The 16,922-nt window shown below is 42.0% G+C and overlaps 1 protein-coding gene and 1 long non-coding RNA gene across 6 annotated transcripts in view; one reads left to right on the top strand and one right to left on the bottom strand.

The window, feature by feature from the left end:
- Positions 1-2,013: 2,013 nt before the first annotated feature.
- TMEM232 (transmembrane protein 232) overlaps positions 2,014-16,922 on the top strand; it is a 145,805-nt gene continuing 130,896 nt past the window's right edge. For 3 of the 5 annotated variants that reach the window (XM_053407638.1, XM_053407640.1, XM_053407635.1), the window contains exon 1: positions 2,014-2,139. The gene's annotated coding sequence lies outside the window, so the exon portion shown is untranslated. Of the gene's footprint in view, positions 2,140-9,454; positions 9,553-16,432; positions 16,534-16,922 lie in introns of those variants that run through there. The other 2 variants (XM_053407637.1, XM_053407636.1) reach the window with 2 other exon arrangements.
- LOC128423008 (uncharacterized) lies at positions 15,329-16,370 on the bottom strand. Its single transcript, XR_008332644.1, has 2 exons — positions 16,126-16,370; positions 15,329-15,656 (listed from the first exon to the last, which is right to left on the bottom strand). It is a non-coding gene; the product is annotated as an uncharacterized LOC128423008 (long non-coding RNA).

Below are 16,922 nucleotides of genomic sequence, written 5' to 3'. Positions count from 1 at the left end.
TTGACAGCTGTGAGAGGATAGCTGTCATGGCTAGTAGCTATTGGCAGCCTTATCCTCCTTAAATTTGTCAAATCTTCTTTTAAATCCAACCAGGTTGGTGTCTATCACTGTGTTCTGTTTGAGTTCCATAATTTAACTATGGGCTGTGGGAAGAAATGCATTCTGCCTGAATCTTCAACAGCTGGTGTTTGGTGGTAACACTCAAAATGGAGCATGGGAGGGAGGCAAGATTTGCTGGATCCTGATCTTCCTCTGCTGTGTGACATGAAGGCAATCGGCCTGATCCACCCAGGCCACACTGCTATAGCAGCCTAGGAGTTGTATGGGGGAAAGGCATTCTTCCTGCCCCATACTTTTTGCCCTGGTTGGCATGAGAAATGGAGCTTTGGGTGTAGAGTGAACAACACCATTAAGCCCTGCTGCTTTGCGTGTCAGTGAAAGAGTCAACTGAAGCCAAATTGTGAAGTTTTTGGTTGGAGGGCAGTTAACCTTAAAAACGCTATGTCACTGTTCAGGTGGTATAAAAGAATCTTCCTCTGGTAGTAGATTCCACCCTGAATGGCTACCTATGATATCTTCCAGGCTCAGAAGAAGAAATAAGTTCAGAAAGCTAGCCATGTTAGTTTGTTTCAGCAAAAACAGTAGTCTTGTGGCACCTAAAGTCTAGCAAATCTATTATTGTTTACTAAAGCTCGCACTAAAAACAAGCTAAACTAAACCAAAGCTTTTTGGTCCAAAATCCACAAACCAAAATGTTACAAGATAATGAGCACAACATTACAAATCCTCCAGAACACTTTTATCAGGCTAGACGGTACACAAAACATGTTACAGGAGGGAAGAAAGAGGTGTCTAAAGAAATTAATGAAGAAACCCAATATTTTAGTTGGGGCAGAGGCAAGAGAAGGTTAAAGGACCACTGTGGTGCAGTGGCTACTGAAATCAACTCTATTGCTGCACTCTGTATAAATTTAAAGCACATGCAGACACCTGAGTGCCATAATCTACTTCTCCCCCCCATTTTTTAAAATTGATTTTCCAAATTAATAACAAACACAAACAAACAAACAAACAAAAATCCTAACTTGTAATAGTTCCACTTTTGTTAACATTGTTAAGTGACTTCCTCGAATCCCCCTGGCTGAGTTTCAGTGTATATCATTATAACAGTTTTCCAAAACTTAATTCCTCATAAAATTTACTTGTTCAATTTACATCTTTCTTTCTTTTCATATTTAACTTTCAACATATTATTCTACAACGTCACATATTAAAATCCTTAGCCAATCTGGTACTTGCAAGTATTTCTATTTAAGTTATCTTAGCATATTTAGCTAAAAAGTCTTTAAATTTCATCCATTCCTCGCCATAATCTACTTCTCGCAGGGAGCTACAATTCCCGGCACCCTTAAACTACCATTCCCAGAATTATTTTGGTGCTTCACTGAGCGATAATTGGGAATCAGCTTAATTCACCTCCCAGGGTTGTTAAAAGGATTAAAAGGGGTGCAGTGTGCTCCTTGTCCTGGGATGAAAAGCACCACAGTGGTCCTTTAACCTTCTCTTGCCTCTGCCCCAACTAAAATATTGGGTTTCTTCATTAATTTCTTTAGTCACCTCTTTCTCCCCTCCTGTAACACGTTTTGTGTAACGTCTAGCCTGATAAAAGTGTTCTGGAGGATTTGTAATGTTGTGCTCATTATCTTGTAACATTTTGGTTTGTGGATTTTGGACCAAAAAGCTTTGGTTTAGTTTAGCTTGTTTTTAGTGCGAGCTTTAGTAAACAATAATAGATTTGCTAGACTTTAGGTCCCACAAGACTATTGTTTTTGCTGAAACAAACTAACATGGCTAGCTTTATAAGGAATAGAGAAGGCGCTTTTAAAATAACCCGCTTCTCCCCCAATTATTCAGCGCCTTTTCCTTTCCCCTTCTTTGGTCTCATGAAAGGGGATGAGGCGGGAGGCACGGCATTATTGCAGCCCAGCCGAGGGGCCACTGGGTGGAATCCGGGCCTGGCCGCGTCCATAGCAACAGCTGCCAGTAGAAGCACCTGAACGCCGAGACAGAAAGAAGGCGGCCGAGGCGGGCAGGGCGCGCGCGCTGGGCACCCATTTGTCCTTCCATCCAGCAAGCAGGGTAAGCGCGGGGCTAAGGCTGCTTCAGGAGGCGAGGAGCAGAGAGAAGCCGAAGTATTATTAATTACACGGGAGTTTCTCAATCTTCTCAAGGGGCCCCTTATTGCCTCGAGAAGCCCGGAAACGGGCCCTGCCTGGGCAGGGAGTTTGTTGGCTGCGCCTTCAGCTCGGGTTACTTAACTGTAGGAACTGCAATGGTTTTACTGTAATGGAATTTGGGGACGAATTTCAAAAGGAAAAACTGGCAACATAAGAACTGGATCAGGCTGAAGGCCCATCTAGTTTCTCCTGTGTGTGTGTGGAAAATGTTTAGGGGTACTCTCATTTTGACTCAAGAAAATCACCATTTTATAGTTCATATCGGGAAAAATAAATACAGTAAATGGACAAAAGTACAAAGATTCACAAAATGTTTAGGGGTATGCATACCCCTGCGTCCCCCCAGAAAAAAGCACTGTATATATGTTTGTGTTTGCGTGTGTTTGTGTGTGTTTTCTATTTCTGTTTAATCACTTTTAAATCACTATCCTATGTTTTTAGCTTTTTCTCTTTTTTATATTTTATTTATGATTTTCAGGTTTATACATTTCAGTAATTTTACAGTCATTTTAGCGTTTCAAAACATGACTTCCTTCCCCCTCTTTCTGCAGTTCCTTAAATTTATTTTTAATATTTTCTGCATATCCAAATCTACTTACTATGTTCATTTATTCAGTCCCTTTTTTCTTAAAAAATGTTTAGGGGTACTCTCATTTTGATTCAAAATTTTATAGTTCAAATCAGGAAAAATAAATACAGTAAATGGACAAAAGTACAAAGATTCACAAAATGTTTAGGGGTAGGTGTACCCCTGCATCCCTCCAGAAAAAAAGCACTGCATTCATTCATCTACTTTAAATATATGCTCTTATAAAACTGTTGCAGGTTACTGTATTACAATAATCCCACCAATGTTCTTACCAGTTTACAATTTGTTTGTAAACATTCAATAAACTATTTCCATTCTTTTATAAAAAGTTTGTTATGTTGATTTCTTATTTTTCACCATTTCTGTGTATTCCATTAGTTTTTGTATTCATTCTTCTTTTGCTGGGACGACTTCTTCTTTCCATTTTTGGGCAAGTAACAGCATTCTTGCTGCTGTAGTAGCATATAGGAATACATTTCTGTACAGTTTGGGTAGTTCTGTCCCTATAAGTCCCCAAAGGGAAGCTTCTGGGTCTTTGTTATAAGCGTTATTTTAAACATCTTTTTCAGTTCATTCTATATCATTTTGCAGTAAGCTTTAACCAGTAAGCCGCCATGAATCCTGGTTCCTGGAAACTGTGGGATGATGATGATAATGATAATAATTAGTTCAGCATCATGTTTTCACAGTGGCTAACCAGATGTCTATGAAACACCCACAAGGAAGACCTGAGTGCAAAAGCGAGTGTGGTTAGGGAGTAATGTTAACCTGGGGCGCGCTTTCAGCCCCCAAAACTGTTTGGGAACCCAATCCTTTTTATTTTTATTTTAAAAAACCCATGTATATGGATTATTACTGCTGTTGTGAGTGACCCACGTAGATCAGGCTGCAACCCTGTCATGGGGCTGGTCTTACTCCAATAGATGGATTGGCTAGGGTATATACAGGCAACCCCCCCCCATTTACGTGTGTTGATTATGTGTGTGACTGTGTACAGTGGTACCTCGGGTTACATACGCTTCAGGTTACATACGCTTCAGGTTACAGACTCCGCTAACCCAGAAATAGTGCTTCAGGTTAAGAACTTTGCTTCAGGATGACAACAGAAATCGCACGGTGGGGGTGCGGCAGCAGCAGGAGGCCCCATTAGCTAAAGTGGTGCTTCAGGTTAAGAACAGTTTCAGGTTAAGTACGGACCTCCGGAACGAATTAAGTACTTAACCCGAGATACCACTGTATACCTTTCCTCGCATTTCCTTTCAAGCATTAAGCAGAGGTCGCCAATTATTCCCAAATTAATAATTGTGGGATGTGAATGTGGTTTTGTGTTTGTAACACCCGAGAAAGACAGAGGCTCAAATCTTCATTTCTGAGTCCTTGGGGCCAATATTCCTTATCCTGCAGGGCACTTCAAGATTTAGTTTTTATTTTATTCAATGAAATTTATATGTTGCTATTCTAAGAAAACCTCTGAACAGTTTATAGAAAACCGACAAAACGTATGTAATGTTACGCTAGCTTTAAAGTATTTTTCCTGTTCTCCCTGATGGGTTTGAACTGTGCAATGTAATCCATTTGGAAATGTTTCTTGCAGCGGCGTAGTTAGCTGCTTGGGTGCCTGAGGTGTAGGGCAGCTGAGGGGGAGGTGGCGGGCAGACACAAGCCCCACACTGCCGCTTTGGGCAGTGGGGAGCCTGCGGGGGCCTGAGCCACTGCGTCACTCCCAGTTACCAGGCCCCAGGGTAAGCGCCACCCCTGCAGTGTGGCACCCAGTGTGTCCCACCCCCAACTCCCTAGCTACGCCTCTGGTTTGTTGGTTGTTTACAATTTTGCATAGATTTAAAAGATTCTTATATCAAATGACCCATTGACTCTTGTTCCCCTGCAAAAAAAGAAAAAGAAAAAGCCCTATTATCCAAGCAACTCTCATTAGTTTCAGTGGAACTTGTGGACTTTTTGGTGGATAGTTCCCAGAGTCAAATAGGTTATTTCAGTAAAATTGATTCATACAGCTAATCAAATCTAACACAGCTTTCAAGCAAAGATAATTTGCTCTTTTCCACATCTTCAGTTCTTCTGAAAATATCTTTTCTGGCATTTTCAAAGTTTTTTCCCCCTTTTTTTTGCGGGGGGGGGGGTAAAGTTGCTTAAATGGAGCTAGTCCAAGTTTGTTGGGCTAAAACAAAAATGCAATCTTTTTTAAAACAATTGTTTTGCAGTATAAGGGCTTGGTCATAAAACAATTCTCCACTTCTGTCTTTTTTTGTATCTTGTTTTACCAGAGCCACTGGATTGATGTATATAAATACTGTCATTGGGGAGGGCAGCTTATGATAAGTTATGTGAGGTTGTGTTTGTGAAACATGAATCTGGAAACACTTATGTGTCAAGTTTGCTTCATTATCTAATAAATTGTGTCATTTGAAACCCCCACCCCACCTCATTTATAAACTAGTGGACGGAGGGACTGTTTCTGCCTTATTGAGTCATGGTTTCTGTACTATGAAAAGTTAAGCATAAAAAGTTTTTGGGAAGCTGGTGTAGCACAGTGGCTTAAGAGACTGAGCAACAAACCAGGAATTTCCTGGTTCAAATCTAATCTCTACCTTGAACTGATTGAGGTGCCCTTGCAAGGTGAACTCATTAGGTGGCCTGCAATATATGGGAAAATAAAACTGACCGTGCTTATTACAAGGCTGATACAATTGTTACTATTTTTAAGACAACAAGTTATAACACAAGCAATCTGTTTTCTTCTGCCTATACTAGGAGCTGATGCGCAGCTTTTCTCATTACTGCAGGACAGTAGAAGTAGCATCTGTTGAGCTCACCCCTATTATAAAAGTTATGAGAGCCACTGTTGCACTTCTTGGGGGTCATGACTTGACATCTTTCCTAGCATGCCTTCCAGTGACATTGTCCATATATAATTTCCAGAAGGGCCAGCCACTCCTTATAGTTGCACAAAAATTTGCAATACGGCAAAGACTTAACTATAAACGGACAGTAGATGGAGCACTCTGCCAAGCATATTGAGTCTTTCGTTGGGCTACTACAGATACGTACAGTATTGTGATATCTGTACGCCTGCTGCATATGCTTCCATCTACTCTTACCCCTTAATCAAGAAGTGAAAATGCCATGCTTGTGTTTTAATTTGTTAGAAAACCTTGATCTCTGCATAGTTCCTAGAGCAGAGAGCTATTAATTTTGGTATTTCGAGCTACGTACATGGTTATTATTTTAGTTCTAGGGGCAACTTTCTTATATACAGTGGTACCTCGGATTACATACACTTCAGGTTACATACGCTTCAGGTTACAGACTCCGCTAACCCAGAAATAGTACCTCGGGTTAAGAACTTTGCTTCAGGATGAGAACGGAAATTGTGCTCTGGCGGTGCGGCATCAGCAGGAGGCTCCATTACCTAAAGTGGTGCTTCAGGTTAAGAACAGTTTCAGGTTACGAACGGACCTCGGAATGAATTAAGTACTTAACCTGAGGTACCACTGTACATTTATAGACTTGGCCATTATGTACGGCTTTATATTTCAACAGGGTGTTAAATCCAGGTGAGAGGAGATAAGAAAGGGCTTGTGCTAGGGGTGAGAGCAACAGAAGGAGTGGCTATGCAGAACAAGGGGGATTCTCTTAGGAGGAATTTTGGGTTTCAGACTATGTCCCTATCACTGTGTGTGTCTGTATCTATCTGTATATCTCTGTGTGTGCATATATATATATATATATATATATATATATGCATATAGATACAGATATAATGTTACCTATCCAGATCTAGAAGGATGAGATACCAGCCCCTTTCTATTGAGACAAACTTTAAAACATTTCACTATTTTTCAGTGGATGTAATTGCAAGCCAATTTATTTGTGACATTAATCATGTGATTTGCCCTTGAGTGCAATATTTCTTTCACATATAGCCAGAGCAGCACCCCAATCCAGATCAGGACTCTAGTTTGGCAGGTGGGTAGGTGACTCTAACCTTTTGTCTCTGCTGCATTCCCCAGTGTCTGCTATTTGCTTGGAGAAAAAAAGCTCCCATTAGCTTCAGTGCATTTTGGGGGCATTTGGGGATCATGGGGAGGGGGGAGGGGGTTACAGACTCCTACTTCCAAAACCGAAGTCCACCCACACCAGACTTGGTGGCAAGTATTGGTGGCTATTGGTGTAAGAAAAATCCTGCACTTGAAGGTAAACCACATTCAGCTTGGCCCTGATTCTGGTTGAATATGAAGCAAAACCACCCCGTTTCCTTTTTCCTCCCACTTTGAGCACTGATCCATGTCAGCATTTGCTTATGTGCATATGTAATATTAATTCTCAGGCTCAGTTATGCATCTATAAAATTGAAATAATAGTTGCCTCCTCATGGGAGTTTAGATGAAAGACTTGCAAAATGGTTTTATGTATAAATAAATACATGGTTCTTATTCATAATGCTGTCACTCCAGATGCCTCTCTGCAGGACAGTCTTATTGCAGATGCTATAATTTCCAGTGCTCAGATCACTGGGTACTCTTCCCCCTGCAGTTATCTTTACCGTTACGCTTGCTGTTGCAGCAGGCAATGATCACACTCTAGGTATCAAGTTGAGGCTCGCATGTGTTTGTGGGAGAAATCCAGACTCTTATCAACTGTAAAGACATTTAACATTGCAAAGAACTTTGCATAGCAAACATTTTAAGGACCTTGTGACCCAGCCAAGTGAGCTACCATGGGCTTATGCCAGGCATTCTCAGAGAGTTGCTGGTAGGAATTGTGGGGAGGGGAGAGATCCAGTTCAGTTCACATTTAAAGGGCAAGCCCACCTAATTTGCCCATTTTGAAACCTTCCAAATTCGCACCTGTCCCATGTTTGCAATGCAGCTCTCCGACCAGGGTTAGAGAAGATTGTGCATAAATTAAAACTGCATAAATTACTGAAAATAACATACAGAAATGCATTCTGTTGAGAGAAATTGCTTGCAAAAATGTGTTTATTAGAAATTCACCTGAAAAAGCTAAAAAAGTTCATGAAGATTATACAGTGTTTTCAAAAAGTGATTATACAGTCGTACTTTGGATCTCGAACACCTTGGCTCCCGAACAAATTGGTTCCCGAACGAACAAAACCTGGAAGTGAGTATTCCAGTTTTTGAACGTTATTTTGGAAGCCGAACGTCCAACAGGGCTTCCACGACTTCCAATTGGCTGCAGGAGCTTTCTGCAGCCAATCAGAAGCCGCACATTGGTTTTCGAACATTTTGGAAGTTGAATGGACTTCCGGAATGGATTCCGTTCGACTTCCAAGGTACGACTGTACATCTATGGACAATACCTATATTAGGTGTATAGTTACTTTTCAAACACCATAGGTGAACTGAAAAAACTTAGAGAACCAAAACTAACTGATCATTGCATTCCTAGTTGCTAGTGTTCCCAGTACCTTGGCAGAGCTCACACATTCTCATATCTCACCTGGACCTATGTGCCAGTGTTTTATATTTCCCACAGTACCCCTGATGTACTGTCAATCTGGAGCATTGTGGCAAATTTGAGACAACAATCTACTACAGCTGTCAGATAAGTTTGTAATCTGCCAGTGTATAAGGGACATGGAGGGGGGGCTTTGAGTTGCATGGTTAGATGAGATATAAGAGGTTGTATATTTTTTCTCAACCCCCTCACCCCTGGTTTTAATGGATAAGCTGTACATTTTAGTGAAGGAGCAGGTACATGGGGTCATGAAGAGTCAGACACGACTAAACAACAAAGTATGGGAGGAGATGGGGTTGCATCTTGTCTCTGGCAATGAAGATCCTGTTTTGCCAAGTTTGTGAGGTCCTTGAGCAAGATGCCCTCCACGAGCCCTACATACTGTCTGTCCGTTCCTTTCCCTGATGCCTGCCTGGCTGATCTCCTGACATCCCCTTCCCCATCTTTCTTACAAAGTGGGGAAGCAGTAGAAGTCTTCATGGTTTTCTTTCTATCTTTCAAATTAATTTGAACTATTTTTACCCAGCCTTCATTGCAAATCAGTACCAGTGCAAGATACAGAAAAATGAATAACTGTGCCCTCTGTAAAATGTACAGATTTCAGGACAGTGGTTGTGGCACCATTGATACCCAACCCCAGTGGCTGCAGGGCCTCTGACCTGCACCATTAGATGTTGGGATGGCTTGGACACAAACAACTCTCTTTATTGATACAATCCTTCATACAGTTGTTGTCTCTTTTTGGTCTTCTTACTGTTTCCCTCTTGCCATGCCTTCCTCTTCCTCTTATCTCTTTCCTCCAGGGTTCTCTGTGGACAAACTTGTAGGGGAGAAGAATAATATGGGAAAGGACTACAACTACAAGAATATGAGAACTGTGTACCTATAGGAATACAAAAACAGCTCTTCACTATTTTTCACTTAAAATTCCCTCTCCCCCCATATGCATTTTCTCCTGGAGGGAATAAGATATGGGTCCCTCTCAATATGGGGGAATAAAATTGGGGGATGATTTTTAGTGGGAAAACAGCCAGAGAAGAAAGGCAGTGCTCTATTCCTGAGAGTGGTAGTGAAATTATTAATGATTTTCTGAATTAGGATGATAATCAGAAACAGCATGCCTGCATGAATAAAATATACATTTATGTTATTCAGATTCCATTGAAGTTCTTATAATCAAGGAGAAATACACAAGATTTTGGCAGGGGCAAGAAGACAGAACTGAATGAGGTTTGCATGTGAAACAATGCTACAATTGTTCATTCATTACGCTTTTGTCAGAAGTGCAAAGATTTAGCTGATGGGAACCTCAGACCTGATTAAAAATTGTAAATTGCCACTCTACTGAAGCATTTTATAAGGAATAAAAATTTAGATGTATTTGGAATTAACATAGGCAGAATGGTGATTCATCATCCTCACATTGCAAAGAAATCAGACTGATATTTTCAGAAACTCAAAGTAATCTGCTCTTTCATTATGTAGAGCTTTTCATTCCCATTTGCTTATGCTTGCAATGGGCGAAGATCGATGGTAGATTAGATTTGGTAAAAATTTAGTCCTTGAATATCTTAACACCTAGATTATTCACCAGACTTGTTGGAGCAGCTCTGTCTTAACACAATGTCATAACCGCCAGAGCTCAGAGCACTATTCTGTTTGAGTTCTGTACTGCATTTGAACATGCTGCAGAATAAAGTGATGAAACAGGCTTTGTTGTTGTTGTTGTTGTTAAGTGCCCTTAACTGTGATAACATAGTTCAAGTAGTTCAAGAGTTGTGTGTGAGCTATAATCTGCATAAGAAATTGATGAATATGAGAAGAAGAAGATGAAGAAGAGTTTGGATTTGATATCCCACTTTATCACTACCCTAAGGAGTCTCAAAGTGGCTAACAATCTCCTTTCCCTTCCTCCCCCACAACAAACACTCTGTGAGGTGAGTGGGGCTGAGAGACTTCAAAGAAGTGTGACTAGCCCAAGGTCACCCAGCAGCTGCATGTGGAGGAGCGGAGACGCGAACCTGGTTCCCCAGATTACGAGACTACCGCTCTTAACCACTACACCATACTGGCTCTCTTGAGAAACAATACCATTCTGCAATTTCATCTATTTACTATTTGTGGGATGTTTCAACTATCTTACTAGAAAAAGACACACCAGAGATAAGATATATTGATGGAGAACACAAATTGGCCCAGTTCAGACACAACAGAAAACCATGGTTTCCTGTGTTGTGAATTGGTCTGCTTGAGCCTTATTAGAAACCACAGTTTGATCCTGCCTTGTTCTTAGTAACTAGCTTTATGCTACTGTATTGAACCAGGTTTGTGGCTTTACTGTTAGTATATAAACTCCTAAACAACTTGGAACCAAATTACCTGAAGGACTGCTAGATTACCCCTGATGTAGCTGCCTTGTCTATACAATGACTAGGCACGCCCTTCTAGTAAGTACCACATGCTCCTGAGGTCTGCTCCATGGTTACCTGGAGCAGGGCCATTAGCTTTGCAGCACCATCCCTCTGGAACTTTCTTTTGCCGTAGTGGCCTGTGCAGTACGTAATGTTGATGGATGTGGTCTATAAAATACTGGTTTGTGGTCGGGAGCCCTCCAGTACTTTATTGTACAACAAGGAAGGGCCATGGGCTGGGGTATTTGTGTAGGGCAGACATGTTCAACTGGTCGACCGCGATCAACAGGTAGATCCCCGGTTGATCTTGTTTGATTGTGGGATCCTTCTCGATCACAGGATTAAAAAAAATAGCAGAATGAATATCTCCACCCCCTCCCCCCTCTATTTGTTCCTCTGTTGCGTCTAGTGGGCGTTGTTGTTGTTTTTTTGCGTTTGTTGATTCGAAAGGGGATACAGTGGTTGGTTTTAGCGGTGCGTGCATTTGTAAGCTGTGGATTGTTCTGCAATCCTTCCCCCCAAAAAACTCAACAACTCTGGTCAGTCTTCCCCTTCCACCCACCCACCCAAGTCATCCTCCCTCCAATGGCAATGGGTAGATCACTGCCAGGTTTTCTTTTTCTTTTAATACTGGGAATAGATCACAGTCTCTTGGGAGTTGTATGGGAAAAATGATTTTATTATCCGTTCCCCATTTCTGAAGATTCTTCACACCCTTGAAGGGTCCTAACAGTGCCACAAGACTTATGTTGTGGCTGCTTGTGGCGTCAGCTGATGCACCCTGCAGTACCCTATCTTGGAATAAAAATTCTCACAGAAGTGGGCCCCAGGAAAAACAATCTGAGAATGACTTTTCTTTGGACATATCCGGTAGCTGTTATTGGCTGAAGGAACACTTTAACCAAAGCATTAAGTTGGAAATACTATTATTTTAGCTAATATCAGTAGGAATTCACTTACCTAAGATAAAAAATGTGGTGGGAAGCTGTTTAGAAAAAATACACTATTACCTTGATAAGGCTGAATTGGATCAGCTTTTAGAGCTTTATGTAATTATAAGTTTTATTTTCTCAAATTAGCTGTTTCTGTAACAAACTAAAATTTGTGAAATTATCTATACCTATATCTATCTACATATCCCCCTTCATGGATCACTGCCTTGCCGTGGCGAAGGGGCTTGAAGAACTCAGAGAAGCTATGAACTACGCCGAGCAGGGCACACAAGATGAACAGGTCATAGTGGAGAGTTTTGACCAAACGTGATCCACCTGGAGGAGGAACCGGCAAGCCACTCCAGTATCCTTGCCAAGAAAACTCCATGGACAAAGACAACAGGCATATAAAAGTTATGACGCTGGAAGATGAGCCCCTCAGGTCGGAAGGCGTCCAACATGCTACTGGGGAAGAGTGGAGGGCAAGTACAAGTAGATCCAGAGCTGATGAAGCGGCTGGGCCAAAGCCGAAAGGACGCTCAGTTGCGGATATGCCTGGAAGTGAAAGGAAAGTCCAATGCTGTAAAGAAAAATATTGCATAGGAACCTGGAATGTAAGAACCATGAACCTGGGTAAGTTGGAGGTGGTCAAAAATGAGATGGCAAGAATAAATATTGACATCCTGGGCATCAGTGAACTAAAATGGACGGGAATGGGCGAATTCAGTTCGGATGACCATCACATCTACTACTGTGGGCAAGAAACCCGTAAAAGAAATGGAGTGGCCCTCATAGTCAACAAAAGAGTGGCGAAAGCTGTACTGGGATGCAATCTCAAAAATGATAGAATGATCTTGATACGAATCCAGGGCAGACCTTTTAACATCACAGTAATCCAAGTTTATGCACCAACCACTGGTGCTGAAGAAACTGAAATAGACCAATTCTATGAAGACTTACAAGACCTTATAGAAGTGACACCAAAGAAGGATGTTCTTCTCATTATAGGGGATTGGAATGCTAAAGTAGGGAATCAAGAGATAAAAGGAACAACTGGCAAGTTTGGCCTTGGAGATCAAAACGAAGCAGGGCAAAGGCTAATAGAGTTCTGTCAAGAGAACAAGCTGGTCATCACAAACACGCTTTTCCAACAACACAAGAGACGACTCTACACATGGACATCACCAGATGGGCAGTATCGAAATCAGATTGATTATATTCTCTGCAGCCAAAGATGGAGAAGCTCTATACAGTCAGCAAAAACAAGACCTGGAGCTGACTGTGGCTCAGATCATCAGCTTCTTATAGCAAAATTCAAGCTTAAACTGAAGAAAGTAGGAAAAACCACTGGGCCGGTAAGATACAATATAAGTCAAATCCCTTATGAGTACACAGTGGAAGTGACGAACAGGTTTAAGGATTTAGATTTGGTGGACAGAGTGCCTGAAGAACTATGGATGGAGGCTCGTAACATTGTACAGGAGGCAGCAACGAAAACCATCCCAATGAAAAGGAAATGCAAGAAAGCAAAGTGGCTGTCCAATGAGGCCTTACAAATAGCGGAGGAGAGAAGGCAAGCAAAATGCGAGGGAGATAGTGAAAGATACAGGAAATTGAATGCAGATTTCCAAAGAATAGCAAGGAGAGACAAGAAGGCCTTCTTAAACGAGCAATGCAAACAAATAGAGGAAAACAACAGAATAGGAAGAACCAGAGATCTGTTCAAGAAAATTGGAGATATGAAAGGAACATTTCGTACAAAGATTACCATAATAAAGGACAAAAGTGGTAAGGACCTAACAGAAGCAGAAGACATCAAGAAGAGGTGGCAAGAATACACAGAGGAATTATACCAGAAAGATATGGATGTCTCGTACACCCCAGGTAGTGTGGTTGCTGACCTTGAGCCAGACATCCTGGAAAGTGAAGTCAAATGGGCCTTAGAAAGCACTGCAAATAACAAGGCCAGTGGAAGTGATGGTATTCCAGCTGAACTATTTAAAATTTTAAAAGATGATGCTGTTAAGGTGCTACACTCAATATGCCAGCAAATTTGGAAAACTCAGCAGTGGCCAGAAGATTGGAGAAGATCAGTCTACATCCCAATCCCAAAGAAGGGCAGTGCCAAAGAATGCTCCAACTACCGCACAATTGCACTCATTTCACACGCTAGCAAGGTTATGCTTAAAATTCTACAAGGAAGGCTCAAGCAGTATGTGGACCGAGAACTCCCAGAAGTGCAAGCTGGATTTAGAAGAGGCAGAGGAACCAGAGACCAAATTGCAAACATGCGCTGGATTATGGAGAAAGCTAGAGAGTTCCAGAAAGACATCTACTTCTGCTTCATTGACTATGCAAAAGCCTTTGACTGTGTCGACCACAGCAAACTATGGCAAGTTCTTAAAGAAATGGGAGTGCCTGATCACCTCATCTGTCTCCTGAGAAATCTCTATGTGGGACAAGAAGCTACAGTTAGAACTGGATATGGAACAACTGATTGGTTCAAAATTGGGAAAGGCGTACGACAAGGCTGTATTTTGTCTCCCTGCTTATTTAATTTATACGCAGAATACATCATGCGAAAGGCTGGGCTGGATGAATCCCAAGCTGGAATTAAGATTGCCGGAAGAAATATCAACAACCTCAGATATGCAGATGACACAACCTTGATGGCAGAAAGTGAGGAGGAATTAAAGAACCTTTTAATGAGGGTGAAAGAGGAGAGCGCAAAATATGGTCTGAGGCTCAACATCAAAAAAACGAAGATCATGGCCACTGGTCCCATCACCTCCTGGCAAATAGAAGGGGAAGAAATGGAGGCAGTGAGAGATTTTACTTTCTTGGGCTCCATGATCACTGCAGATGGTGACAGCAGCCACGAAATTAAAAGACGCCTGCTTCTTGGGAGAAGGGCAATGACAGGCCTAGACAGCATCTTGAGAAGTAGAGACATCACCTTGCCAACAAAGGTCCGTATAGTTAAAGCCATGGTTTTCCCAGTAGTGATGTATGGAAGTGAGAGCTGGACCATAAAGAAGGCTGATCGCCGAAGAATTGATGCTTTTGAATTATGGTGCTGGAGAAGACTCTTGAGAGTCCCATGGACTGCAAGAAGATCAAACGCATCCATTCTTAATGAAATCAGCCCTGAGTGCTCACTGGAAGGACAGATCGTGAAGCTGAGGCTCCAGTACTTTGGCCACCTCATGAGAAGAGAAGACTCCCTGGAGAAGACACTGATGCTGGGAAAGATGGAGGGCACAAGGAGAAGGGGGCGACAGAGGATGAGATGGTTGGATAGTGTTCTCGAAGCCACAAACATGAGTCTGACCAAACTGCGGGAGGTAGTGGAGGACAGAGGTGCCTGGCGTGCTCTGGTCCATGGGGTCACGAAGAGTCGGACACGACTAAACGACTAAACAACAACAAAATCTACATATCAGCCGAGCTAATTATGATTTAAATGTGTTCTTAAAAAATTCATGCAAGACTGCTTATTGGCAGACATTAACACAGTCTTCTAATAGCCTTTTGTTTGATGTATTATGGTAATGGTTTCATACATCACATTTATTCTCAAATCCTTTTTATTTATTTCGTTCCGAGGCAATTTATAAACCAGAGACAGAATGCCAAGAGTAATAAAAAAAGAACAGGTATAAATCAGCTGTTAAAACATATGGCTCTATTTCATCACAACAAGGTATTCATTATTCACCAGCTTTATCAGTTGTCACTGCAGTTTACATGTCTTCAACTTCATTCTTCCTGTCACTGGCCTTCAGAATTGTTCTCTCCTCTTCAGGCTTCCTTGACATCTTCTCTAGTTTCTCCTTCTGGCTCTCTGATGGGTAGAGCAGTCCAAACTCCTGATCTCATAGAGGTTGGTATGGATGAGGTGGTGTCCCTCTGTCCAGCTCTGCTTGGCTTGGCTGCTCTCCATTGGTGGGGAGCTCCTTTACTGCAGAAGTCCTTAATGCGCCTGCCTAAACTGTAAAAATATAAGTTTTTTTCTTCTGTCCTCCTTCCTCCCTGTCCAGAAGAAGCAGTGGAATGAAGGAAGCTCCTCTGCTGCCCTGGTGGGGTTAGGATTGCTTTCTAATTGTCTCCTTAAATAGATATTATTTTCCCATCTTCACAATTGGACCAAGCCTTAGACCTTTCTTACTCTACACACATATTCACTTGGGATAGTTTCCTTCAAAGGTACAGTGCCGAGGGCCTTTTGGCGGTTCCCTCACTGCGAGAAGTAAGATTTCCAGATGTCGAGGAAATACACAACTATCTGACTTTTAGAAGACATCTGAAGGCAGCCCTGTTTAGGGAAGTTTTTAATGTTTGATGTTGTCACTTTTTAAATTAATATTCTGTTAGCAGCCACCCAGAGTGGCTGGGGAGGCCCGGCCATATGGATGGGGTATAAGTAATTTATTACTATTATTATTACTGCACATCAATACCTGCATTTATTTTTGCAGCTCAGAAGTTTTGCTTTCTGTCCTGCTGTCCAGGCCTGATATTTCCTGCTGGATGTCCTACCACTAGTGTGAACAATGGCAATTATAGTAACTGACCCATTATAGAAATGGGAGGCAAGTGCTAGGATCCATGCTTCTTCCCTTGCCTGTTCCTAAGTGTTTCTCTAGTTTGCAATCCTAAACACACTACCAAGGGAGTAAGCCCCACTGAATGGTACCTGCCCCACTGTCACTAAGCAACACTGAATGATGCCTGCTTATGAGTAAATATGCATTCTGTTCTCACAGTGGCAAACAGATGCCCAGGGGCAGTCCACAGTGTGAATGCAGTAGCACTGTCCCACTCATGACCACCAGCAACTGGGATTCATACTGCCTCTGATACTGGGGGTAAAATATACTCTTCATGACTACTAACAATAGATAATTTTATCCTCCGCACATTTGTCTAATCCCCCTTTAAAGCTATCCAAGTTAGTAAATGTAAGGGTAAAGGGACCCCTGACCATTAGGTCCAGTCGTGGCCGACTCTGGGGTTGCGGCGTTCATCTCGCTTTATTGGCCGAGGGAGCCGGCATACAGCTTCCGGGTCATGTGGCCAGCATGACTAAGCCGCTTCTGGCGAACCAGAGCAGCGCACAGAAACGCTGTTTACCTTCCCGCCAGAGCGGTACCTATTTATCTACTTGCGCTTTGACGTGCTTTCGAACTGCTAGGTTGGCAGGAAACCAAGTTAGTAGCCATCTTCTAATAGTGGCCACAAAGACTCTCCTCCCTGG

This window comes from Podarcis raffonei, chromosome 11 (assembly GCF_027172205.1).
Source record: "Podarcis raffonei isolate rPodRaf1 chromosome 11, rPodRaf1.pri, whole genome shotgun sequence".
Classification (NCBI taxonomy): domain Eukaryota; kingdom Metazoa; phylum Chordata; class Lepidosauria; order Squamata; family Lacertidae; genus Podarcis; species Podarcis raffonei.
The sequence above is the reverse complement of the archived record's forward strand: the minus strand, read 5'-3'. Positions and strand labels throughout refer to the sequence as shown.